The following is a 13,075-nucleotide window of genomic DNA, read 5'->3' on the forward strand; positions in this document are numbered from 1 at the left end:
GGACTGAATGAGAGCCAAAAAACTGAAGCTCTACCCAGATAACACTGAGGCGCTGTTAGTGGGTGGTTCCCTAGGCTTGATGGATGGGAGGTGGCCTGCTCTGAATGGGGTTACACTCCTTCTGAAGGAGGTGGTGCGTAAACTGGGGGTACTTCTGGATACTTTGCTGTCGCTTGAGGCTCAGGAGGCCTCAGTGGCGCAGAGTGCTTTTCATCAGTTTCATCTGGTGGCCCAGCTGCACCCCTCTGGACAGAGATAGCCTAACCTCTGTTGTCTATGCTCTGGTAACCTCTAGGTTAGAGTACTGCAGTGTGTTATAAGTAGGACTGCCTCTGAAGGCAGTTTGGGAACTTCAGCTGGTGCAGAATTTGGTGGCCAGGTTGCTCACTCTGGCAAGACAGTTTGAGCATATTACATCAGGGGTCCCCAAACTAAGGCCTGCGGGCCGGATAAGACCCAAGGGACTCATTTATCTGGTCCCCAGCGACCCCTGTTCTTACCGGCACTGCGCTGCATGGCTGCCCACTTCTGGGTTGGAGGAGCACAGGAAATAGCTTGTGCGCATGAGCAAGCGTTATTTCTGGTGCACATCCGGGTCAGAGGAGGCCTGTGCACATGCGCACAAGCTATTTCCAGTGCACCTCCAACCTAGAAGTGCACAGGAAATAGCATGTGCGCACGCGTATGGGCATGCGCACCCCCGCCCAATCGGTGCTGGAGACACCGGCCTGAGGCGCAGTAAGTTTGCTGACCCCTGTATTACACCAATCCTCGCCCAACAACAATGGCTGCCAATTAGCTTCCAGGTCCAATTCAAAGTGTTGGTTTTGACCTATAAAGCCTTAAACAGCTCAGAACCGCAATACCTCAAGGACTGCCTCTCCCCAAGTGAACCAACCCAGACACTGAAAACGAGCAAGAAAGAATATTTTTAAATAGTCACACCATATATTCTCCCCACACAGAGCCCAATAAATTGGAGCCACTTGTGCATTTAGTCACAAGGCAAAGCTTCCATTTTAGTTGCTTCCATTTTTGCTTGAGAGAGTCCCTAAAGAAAAAAGGCATGCACATATAATTGGTCCTTTAAACATACGCAACCCAACACTTGGTCATTTTTCACCAGATGTTTAACTGGTAGGAAGCAATTTTGAACATCTGCCACCAACATACAAGGAAGTTGTTTGAAGACCACATGAAACTGAGAAAAATTAAAGCACTTCCAGTTATGTCACATCCTATGCTGCGTGTTTAGGAGAAAAAGGAAAATAAAAACCAGAATATTAATGCTGAGTCATCTGCCCCCCCCATTTTTAAAGCTAAAATAATTCTAATAATCATCATGGTGATTTCAAATATGATTGAACTACAATTGAATATGAGGGCAGCATCCATTTTCAACTGGATTTAATAATGGAGAGTTATCCTGAGCAACCAAAGTTATCAAGCATAACACAGACTTTCAAACAGGGCTCATATAGACAATGAAAATGTGAATATGAGTTCTAATAACTATACATTAATAGAAACTCAAGGATTTTGGGGGCCTTCAAGTCATGTACCCACAGTAGACCTGAAAGAGGCACAGCATGGAGAAAGGAAGTAATCCTTCAATTTTCATATGTGCCGCCCCCTACACACACACTGAATGACCCACATATCCTATTTCATTTCTACTTCCTTAAGGAGTCTTAAATATTTAACTTGCAGGCTGTCAGGTAAAGATTAGAAGATGTGTGTAAATGATCAGAATGTTAAACACATTATTTTAACATAAAAGTGATGATTTATTTAGCTCTCTTACCTGCTTTCCCCTTTTGAATTAATTGCTGTTGATAACTTTATTAGCTTCACTAGCAGCCCATCAATCCCTCTGGCATGAATTTTACAAAGTGGAAGAAATCTGATATTTTGCAGAGTTCCCTCTCTGGTTAATCCCTTGGCTAGTACATCAGGGCAAATTTACAATGTTATTTAAGCAGAGAACAATGCTTAAAAGCTTAACAATCAGCCCTAGCTAATTTAGGAGGCTTTACAGAAGGTCCCATGAGTAGGCTTCTTGTGTAAGGAGAAGATCATAGTGTCCTTTGCATCTTCCCCTTGGGTAGGGGGGGTGGGGAAACTAACTACCAGTTCCTTAATGAGATAAAGCTGGGGAGTGTGTTACTTATTTATTTATGTGGTATTAAAATATGAATCACAAAAAGCCAAATTAATATAAATGCTTGTTTAAGATGGCCAGGCCTCTTTAAATCAAGTCTCTCCTACATTTTTGTGAGGTTTATGGCTGCACAATGTAGCTTTCAAGGTACCAGCTAACCTCACAGGGGCCCCATAGCTTACATACTTTCCTATAAAGAGGTATCTATATCTAGAATCGCACCCAGACTGCCAGAAAAAGAGCACTGAAACCATTTAAACCACCGTGGAAACGTGTGATGAAAATTTTACACACACAAATCTCCTTTTCTTTACACAGCATTTACAAATGCTAAATACATTTCATGTACATGAGCTGCAAGTGCTCCCTATTCTGATTATTGCAATTGTTATTTTTTGCTCAGATGAGCCAGTACATATTCATTATTAAACATGTATGAACAAACATTCCTGTTTTTCAAAATTCCTAGCTCCAACCCCCCCCCCCATCTGCCTTTAAAATCTGTAGTCATCTTTTCCTTTCTTGCCGTGAAAGGATTATAACTAGTCAGTGTAAGCTCAGCATTTTGAGTCTAAAAGCATCACTTTGGTTATGTCCATCACTCTGCTTTGTCATCATTCTGGCTTATCCGCAACAATAACTGGTACATATTCTTTCTGGTGGTTGAGCCCTAGCTAAATAAAATAGCACATTTCCAGACCCACTGCCACCCCAAAAACCCCTCTTTCAGGACTTGATAATTTGAAAAGATTCCAAAATCATGTTGCTCTAGTCCTCAAGTGAGTGCACACTGGAAATGGGAGGTATGTCAGAAAAGTTAGGGATCTATCATAACAGGTTAGGATAATAAGTGAAAGACAACCATCCATTTAACAAAGAAAAACTGGAAGTTCTTCCATAATCCAGTGCTTTTCCCCCCTAAATTTTTTTTAGTGGTGCTCCCATTTTCCTACTCATTGAAATACTGCCCCTCAATGAGGCCAAACTTAGATTCACAACATGTTTAAGGGTATGTGTACCCCTGTGTCCCCCCCCCCCCCGAAGAAAAGCACTGCCATAATCTATCAGAGCTCCTTCTCTAGGTTCCCCTGACCAAGAGTGTGTGGTGACAAGGAAGAGGGACTTTTTGGTGGTGACATCTGTTGTATGGAATGCCCTCCCCATTATGGTGCCCATAATATGATCTTTTGGGTAGCATTTTTAAAACTTCTGGTTTAAAAATTATTTTATCCTTCTGCATTTTGGCTGGCTTTTAGAAACATTTATCCGCATTGTTTAAAAAGAACAAAAAGTGTTTTTTTTAATATAAAAAAATTACACGCAATATGTGCAGCAATAAAACTGCTAGCACATTTGCAAGCAAAGCAGGGTTTCACATTGGGTGGGGGGCTGTGTGTTGAGATTCCTGCATTGCAGGCGGTCGGACTAGATGACCCTCATGACCCCTTCCAACTCTTCGACTCTATTAATAGGTGGTATATAAAATGTAATTTAAAAAATGTAAATAATGATGATAAAGTTATCAGGTCAGTGAAGGAGCCTCGGCTACTTCACAGTCACACAGGAGACCCTAGATCAGCCCTTCTCAACCTGTGGGTTCCCAGATGTTGTTGGACTACAACTCCCATCACCCCTAGCTAGCAAGGCCAGAGCTCAGGGATGATGGGAGTTGTAGTCCAATAACATCTGGGGACCCACAGGTTGATAACTGCTGCCCCAGATAGTAGATGGTTTTCAGCAATAGGGCAAGGCCCTACATAACTCCCACCAACTCGGCAAAAAACTGGATTTGACAGGATGATACATAGCACTTCGGAAGCAGTCAAGTTTTCATGAGTACTTACTGTTTGGAGAAAGTTACATTTTGGATTGCAGTATTACAGAGAACACCCAGTTGTCTTTTTAAAATATCCTTTTCACATTGCGGTCTTGTATTTCAAGGCCATGAGGCTGGTTCAATATTTCCCAGTGGGAGACAACTACCATTACAAATTCCCAACAATTTGCATCTACAGATCTCATTTTAGACCAGCAGCAAATCATTTTTTCACACTGGGATCCTAGAAGCTGCTATATTTTTTGTCTTAATGAAATTGCTTCTGCGGTAAGCACATCAAATAATATGATTTGTTAGGGTTCCCCCTCCATGATGGGAAAGCCATGATGTTTGAAGCGAAGAAGACAAATTTGATTTAGGAGAGCTCATCATACAGGAAACCAACTGTCCCACTTTTTACTCAGATATTCAATATTCAGAATAACATCCCCAGGGAAGAACCTGGTATGCTGAAGCCTCTCCAAAATGAAGTCTGAAATGAATGAAAATGGGTTCTTATACATTTTCATTGCACGAGGACTAGTGTGGCTTGTGTTAGATCAATTGGTTCTTTTACAAAGGGTCTTAGATTAACTGATGGAAATTCATGAAGATGACTTGAAAATATGTTCTTTCCGACTTTGGAAAAAATTCCCCAAGAAACATGTCTTCCCTTATGTGAAATTACTGGTAGCTGTGATGAAAGGAAAGGAAGAATATAATAAAGAGACCGAGTGGTTTTTATGTGTGCAAAAACATTGGACTGGTATTTTGTATTTCTTTGTCCCATTTAAGAGATATAGTGGGCTTATTTGTCAGTGGTGTTGAGAAGTGCCTTCAAAGTTTTATTAAAATAGTTACCAGTTTTTTCCATGCTAGTATTGCTATTTTAACTTTTGGGTGCATATGCATTAACTCCATGACCTCTTCAATCAATCTAGGCTCAATCTATTTCCTCGTAATTTTTTTGTTGAAGTCAAAGTTCCTTCCACAGACCACCATTCTTTCCATCCTATTTCTCCTCCCTAGGCTTTCTAAGGTTAATTTGTACTCATTATCACATCATGCATGAGAGAATATGGAAAATGCAGCTCATTATAATGGGACAGAGGGAGTTACACTGAATCTCCCTTCCACCAAATTCTTGCAGGCAAAGATTTAGCAGCTGATCATTTCAATCCACCTCCTGGACCTGTCCATGTTCTCTCTCCAATAATGTGCCCTCACTCAGTCTTCCTTCTCCCTTCCTTATTTCACATCTCCTTCTCTAGCCTTCGGCCTGCCCCAACCCTCACTAGCTTCTTAGCTTCACAGAGTCATTGCAGGGATTAACTGAGGAGGGGTATGGACAATTTACTACTCCTTGGAGAAAAAGGTGGGATATCAATGCAATAAATAAGTTCTTCTGCTTACCTGCTTGAGAAAGCTAGAGGGGCAAACCAGATGGAAATATCCAACCTGCCATCCTGTGATCACCACGTGGATCACAAAAAAGCCTGGCAAATTTTGAACACTGCTCATAGATGTTATAACTCTGCTGATATGAATACCCTCACAATAATTAGAGCCATCAAATCTCTCTAGGCATAATTAGTGGCTGACCAGGGAAATATTACCAATTTACAGAAGTGAAAGAAATCCCCTTACCCCTGCCCCAGTGGTGATTAGTCTCCATAATACCTCACACCTGGTTGTGTAAAAACAAACGATTGCTTGCATGAGGTAATTTCCTATAAGCAGAAAGTAAGAGGGGCAAGCAGGTTAAGTGACCTAGCCAAGGAGACACGTTGTAGGTTAAAAGGAAAAAGGAGGAAAGGAACTCGATACTTATTGGCTTATCATACATTAGGACTCTATGCTTCTGACCACAATCATTCTTCCAAAAGACATTTATCCTGTTTAAAGCCAATGACAAAACTGAAATTGACTCTTTTAGCTTGAAGTGATTCCACGCACAGCACTGACCCAGGATTTCAAACATGGAAAATTTCAACAAAGAGGCAAGCTCATACTATGGAATTCAGATCTTGAATCAGACAAAGCCAGAGAACCTTAGTTTTAAATCAATCTGTGTCATATTTGGCATTTCTGTTAGGAAACTGTTGTTTCTTTCATCTCATCCTCTGTCTGAATCCCGCCTTCAGGGTGTATATGCCCTCCCTTTTTACTGCCAGCATGTCATTCTCAGCATATTAAATTGAGACTTCTTAGAAAATTAACACACAAAACCAAAACAGAAAACCCACAGAGACTTAGTCCACCACAAACATAAGATTCTTCTTTCTTTAAGCCACGTCCCCAAACACACTCTAAATAACTTAGGAAACAAACAGACTGAACAAACAGAGCAACCAAGTTGTGTTAGTTTTTTAAAAAGTTTACTTTCACTAAATATTACAGAAAACCTATTCAAAACTCTGAAGGGCAAGGAGCAATCTTGACAAATTACAGAACAATGGCCAAATTGAACACTGCCCCTTCCTGGATTGTCCCACTGAAGACTGCAGGTAGAGCTTCATACATCTGAACAAAACCAAAAACACTGCAGATGGAAAGTTGGCATACTGAAGAGGCGGCTAAAATTCTTTTTTCCTGACATGGTTGCAGCACGGTGAACCAGTCAAAGATGCAATATGTTCCACCTAAAGTGATACAGGCATGATATGACTCTTGTGACTGTACCACAAGACACATCCTTTGTAACACTACCTAATCATATACATTCAAAACTACTAAATAGTATTTTTTTAAACAAAGCTGACAATCACAATGATGATTCAGCGGCACTCTCCTCTCACTATATTAAAAAATTAATAAAGTCACTGACTCTATCAAGGTTGAAATTTGGCTGACATCTGAAGTGAGCTGAAGGAAAGAACAGAACTGCTATTTCTGCTATCAAACATCTCACATTGAGCCTCCTATCCAGGTGGTCTAAGATTAATTTGCTTCAGTATCTGCAAAGGTACTTTCTCCTGCACATTCCTGCCCTGTAGCTGCTCCTCCCACCTCCCCTCTCCCTTTCATCTGCCTGCAGAGATATCGAACAGTGTCTCTCACTGACAAAGCTTTCGTGTGTGATCTCATCCTGCACTCAGTCCCCTCGCCTGGCCCCTGCTTGCCCTTCTGCCAAGAGCAAAGCAGCACCAGGAGGAATGAACAAACGGACCACAGCACACCATTAAATTATTCTGTAAAACATTTAAGTATAGCAGGTTTATTTCCTTCTTTTAGCACCCACCCCATCCCAAATAAGTGCCAAAAGGAATATATCTATTTTTGCTGAGACAGATCCTTTGAAAGCAATGTATCACCTTCTGTTGTTTAAATATAGAGGAGGCGGACAATGCTCCTCTTCCATGAGCACAAGGGTGGCCAATACTGTGTACTCCAGATGTTTTAGACTACATTCCTGACCACTAGCTATGCTGTGGTCCACCTGATGAGAGCTGGAGTCCAATAACATCTGGAGGGTACCATGACTCTCCTCTAGCAATCTGAATAAGCATCTCTGGATGGAAAGAGCAGCAGAGGAAACCTACTTTGGGGAGAATGCATGAACTTCATATTACAACCTTACACAGGAAATATAATACAATACAAAGGATATGCATGTGACTTTTGCTTTTATTGCCATTATCTCTGAATATGTACTCTCAGAACTGGGCTTTGGCACCTGAACATGCAAAGAGCTAACATGTAAGTACTAGAAGCCTTGATCTGGTAGCTACATGAAGAATGGGAATTTCCTGAAGGAAGGGCCAATTCAAAGGCATAGTCAATTGGAGGCCAAGGTCTGATGCAAGGAAACTGTTCGAGGGAGGGCAGGAAGACTGATAAGGAAACTGACATCCTTCCAGCTTTCAAAGGAAGTTGGTATACTTGGATATACAGAGGGTCTAGCAGGCTGACAGGCAGAAAGCAAGCAGCAATAATGGATATTGCCTAGGCAAAGATACATGTCTGACCTGGAGGAATTTGTAGCATTGTGAGAAGGCACCAATGAGCTATAGAGTGATGGGGAATGGAGTCATGCCAGGACCCAGAAAGACAATACTGTCCCTACTTCTTCCATTATGCAGTCTCAATGTGGCTCAATGAAAGAGGGAGGCAGCGTAGAGTCAAACAGTGTAGAGGTCTGCAGTGTGGAAGCAAACAAGCTCATGACCTACCTGCTGTGCGGTAACAAGCCAATGCCACTCACTAACAATTGTTTCAGGACCAAATGTCATGTGTGTTTAGAAGAAGCTGTGTTTCATTTACCTTCAAGGTGGGAAACGTTGCATCTGACCTCCTGCCAAGAGAGAGGAGCAAGTCGAGCGCAGAGCTTGGGCTCTGCAGTGACTAAGAGGCCGGCGTTGACATGGGAAATCAACAAATGCATTAAGTGGCCTTTGGCACATAATAGTCTTTCAGTCTCACTTTGTCCCCCCCCCCCCTGCAATATGGAGGGTGATAATAATACAATTCCATCTTAAATGCACTGTATGATGTGCTTCATAGGTGCTGAGTGTGTGGGGCTGTGGGGGCTCCAGCCCCCACAACATTCCCCATGAAGGGCCAGGGCACCCACATTTTTTTGCATGCCACGGGATCGTTTGTGCCTGGCATCAGCATGGGCTCCTGCTGAGCGTGCCCCTGAGGGAGCCCACTGCGCCCAGCCTGGCACGCTGCCCAGCTTTGCAGAGGGGCGGCCAACTCCAGAGGAGCCAACGGAAAGGCCCGACGATGTGCTTTGAGTACTCCAAAACACTAAGCACTATTCTTGTTAATAAAGGAGGAAATGCCAAGGCTACATTGACAAAGCAGCAGCTCATAGGGTGTAACACAGGCACAACTTTATTATACCCTTCTTTCAGGATTGCACTCTAATTTTCGAATGCTTGTTCACACCACTTGACTCCTGCCCTTAGCGTTCTTAAAAACAATTCAAATTAACCACAGGGATAACTGGGGATTAGCTAGGCTAAACAAATAAGACTTAAAACCATCACTTCAAAATCCTGGTAAGCAGCACAGATGACCCCAAAAGTAATGATTTCTTTACCAAAATAAGAAGAGCAAAGAGCTCTAAAATGTGAAGACCATTAAGCTAAAATGTGGCAGAATGTCCTCTTCCAAAAAAAGATCATAACTACACTAACATGTGTTTTCTCTTTGAAATCTGAGATATAACACTTTTCAACATGGCACTCATAGGAGCTGATCATACAGGAACCGAAGTCTGTCAAGACTTGCAAATGAAAAGCAAACACTGCGATATTGATAGCTATCTTGGGGAGAAGATAAGAGAGCACTGGTCAAAATACAGTAAGTACCTGGATGGGTTATTTTGGACAGGCATCTGGGAATGCCCCCAAGCACAAAGATATTTGTCCCAGATGAAAAGGGCAGATTTTGATTAATAGCAAGTAACTTTGATCGTAAGAGTAGCTGACTTCCTAGGATCCCTTAAATGTCAGAAAAGATCCAAAGTAGTTCAGGAGAATCACTTCAGGTGTAGTGCAGTGGCTGAGACCGTGAGCAGAGAATTTGCCAGTTCAAATCTTACCACTATCCTGAACTTGATGGGTGGCTGTACCCATCCTATCGTCTGCAATATAGGCATCCTAATAATAACCTGCCTTACAGAGTTGCAAGGATCATGAACGCAAAGGATCATGAACGCAAAGGATTCCAAATGACTTCTTAAGAACACATTCTACAGTTAAAGCCTGACAAGACTAAAATTAAAAACGGCAAGTTAAGCAACTACCAAGTCATTAACTTATAGAAAGTTGCAAAATGGAAAGGGATTTGAATGAACGGGCACACTTTCCCACCAATTATGTTAAATTAATTTCACTCCAATAAACATGGAGATTAATTCAAATCCAGCTCCATTATTGTACAAACACTTGGAAGCCATTTGTCGCCAATGGCAAATTAATTTTTGTCATGACTGTGACATTTTCCTCATGCCAGTTACTTTTAAAACATTACTCTATTAGAAAAGCTGGATATGATCTATTAAGAAGATAAGGAAGTTGATCTCCCTTGTGCAATGATGTTCTCTGAAGGCCTATCATGCTAAACACAGAGCTATTTGTAACAGTTCACACAACAAGCTCCCTGTGGAGGAAATGTTTTCCGAACTGGCAGCATAGAAGTACCACAAAATGTCAAGTCTTAAAAGTGACTGGTTCAAATAACAAGATTTCAGCTCACAAAAACAAGCACACTGCTGCTGCTGTATCAGTGACAAAGTAAAAATGTCTGAGGTCTTGTCTTCTTAGAAAGGCGGGTATTGGGAAGTGCAGCTGGAAGTTTGCTGTCAAAATTTATCCAGATTTTTCTCTATTTAGCCTTGACTGTATCCACGTGAAAGTATCTCTCTTTACAACCACAGAGCCACGAAGCTAGCTAATGTATCTATATTTCTTTCTGGCGACCAAGATGCTAACTGAACTCACAACCATTTCATAAGCACCAGAAAAAAAGGCAGAGAAAAGCCATATACCCTAGTTTATTTTCCCTTATTGGTCTGAGAAATAGTGGGGAAAAGACACGACGGGGCAGGGTCTTAAATACTAAAACATTAGTCTTTTAACTGATGGCTGGGCTCCACAAATGGGTCCCAGCTATTTTTTAAAATGCAGCTATTGTAACTTTCCTGTATGATCCACAGTGCAAAAACTTGATACCATCACTCCATAGAATAGCTCATAGAATAGATTTAAAGGAAATCCAATCATCTGTGAAGATTCTGTCCAGAGAGCTTAGTGCAGCCTTTCTCAGCCTTGAGTCCTCAGATGTACTACAACTCCCATCATCTCTGATCGCTGCCAAAGGATAATTAATAGTAGTAGTAGTAGTAGTAATAATAATAATAATAATAATAATAATAATAATAATAATAATAATAAATTTATACCCCACCCATCTGGCTGGGTTTCACCAGCCACTCTGGGCAGCTTCCAACAACATATTAAAATACAGTAGTCCATCAAACATTAAAAGCTTCCCTAAACGGGGCTGCCTTCAGATGTCTTCTAAACGTCTGGTAGTTGTTGTTCTCTGACATTTGGTGGGAGGGCGTTCCACAGGGCAGGTGCCACTACCAAGAAGACCCTGTGCCTGGTTCTCTGTAACTTGGCTTCTCACAGTGAGGGAACCACCAGAAGGCCCTCGGCACTGGACCTCAGTGTCCAGGCAGAAGGATGGGGGTGGAGACGCTCTTACAGCTATACTGGACCAAGGCCATTTAGGGCTTTAAAGGTCAGCACCAACACTTTGAATTGTGCTCGGAAATGTTGTTGCAGTCCAACAACATTTAGAGACCCAAGCAGGCCTGTGCAGAGCTTGTCTGAGGCCCAGGGCAGGAGTCTTGTTCTTGGCATGACAGCGTAAGTCCAGCAGGCCCCTGGCAGGGACACCAGGCTATCTGAGCTGTTCGAGGTCCAGGAAAAGTGGACCTGGCTGCCCGCCCTCTCTACACAGGCCTGGACCCAAAGTTGAGAAAGGCTGGCTTAGTGACTAATGGAGAAGGATTAAGGCAGACATCTCTTACTCCAATAACCCAAGCTTGTAAATAGTCATTTGTGTGATCTTAGTAAGAATCTCATATAGGTGATTATGCTGGGAAGTCTATAAAATCTTCACTACCACCCCTTTTAGACTTCTTCTTCTTCTTCTTCTTCTTCTTTTCTAGGGCACCTTTCATTTAATGATCACAAAGTGGTATGCTTTGGGAAACAAGCCAGGGTGATTAACCACAATCTGAAGTTTCCTTGCTTCTCTAAACCATAGCTGTGTATCCACAGTTTATCTGGGTTTTTACCTTTATTTATTCATACACTTTAGGAAACACCTGGCATCCTGCAAATGTTTTGGTGGACATCACCCATCAGCTCCAGCCAGCTGAAACATCCCAAAAGACCTGGAGGACACCAGCTTGTCAAAGGCTGTTCTAAATAACAGCTAATACCAGCTGCCATTTTTCTGGGTCCAGAAATAATGCTAAATTTCAATCAGAAGTCTAATCTGCTCCCCGTGATCATGTTGGAAGGGGTGAGTGCATGAGTCCAAGGCCCGTTCTTATAATGCTGAACTATAATTTAGCGCTGTGCCCAAACTCAGTCATTTCATTACTATTAACCAGCAAACATGCATTTGGAAAACATGTTTGCCATCAAAACATGTAGTTCTGTCCAGAAATTAGAATCATAGAACTTTACAGTTGGAAGGGATCCAAGGACCACCTAGTCCAACCTCCCTGGAATAAAGCATGTGGTGTAAGCAAGCCATTTTTAACTCTCCAAATGCACAGTCTCTTTCTATGCTAAGGGAAGCAGGAGACTTTGGAAGTAACTTAGAAGGGGGTATTTTAAAGGTCCGACAGCCTATATTTCCATGCTTTGCTTTGCTTTCCTGCCTGTTTGGGGATTGTAAATTCCCTTTGTAAAATTGCTTTCCTGCCTGCTGCGGTTTTCTCACCAAATAGAACTTGCCTCAAACCTGGATCTAGGCACCCAGGGAATTCTCCTTTTATTCTTTCACTCAATTTTACTAAGACGTCAACATATGTATCAGAGACGCCTTATTTTAGAAGTGTAGAGTTGGAAGGGACCTCAAGGGTCATTAGCCCAAGCCCCTGCTAGATAGGAATCACAGGTATAGAAGAACAGAATGGAATGGGAGAGTTGGAAGGGAAATTATTATGTATAAAGTTGCTGTAAGAATCATGTGCACAACCCTTAATATTTCGAAGTTCTTAGAACCAAAACATATTAAGAAACAACACAAAGTCCAGAGATAACCACACGTACATCTGAAAGCTTAACTGACATTCCTCGCCACCACAACAGTCCCACACATTGCTGAAGTTTTTCCATTTTTATTTGTCTCTCCAGTCACAATGAAACCTGCTCCTTAACTGCCATAGATATTGCCACCTTCCCACACATAAACATCATGTTTAAGACACTCATCTGCAAAAACTGATATGCACCGTTCACAACACACACATGTTAACTGCAATAGGTTTAATTGTGCATCATGTTCCCCATTTGTATTGTTGTGCAATACTAGTAGCATTGTTGCAAACCATTCAGTAGTTG

The 13,075-nt window shown here is 41.9% G+C and overlaps 1 protein-coding gene across 11 annotated transcripts in view; it reads right to left on the bottom strand.

Moving 5' to 3' along the window:
- ZMIZ1 (zinc finger MIZ-type containing 1) overlaps nt 1-13,075 on the bottom strand; it is a 375,238-nt gene that overhangs the window by 108,232 nt on the left and 253,931 nt on the right. The gene's annotated exons all lie outside the window — the stretch shown is intronic.

The sequence above is a fragment of the Podarcis bocagei genome (assembly GCF_964188305.1).
Source record: "Podarcis bocagei genome assembly, chromosome: 4".
In the NCBI taxonomy this organism is placed as follows: Eukaryota; Metazoa; Chordata; class Lepidosauria; order Squamata; family Lacertidae; genus Podarcis; species Podarcis bocagei.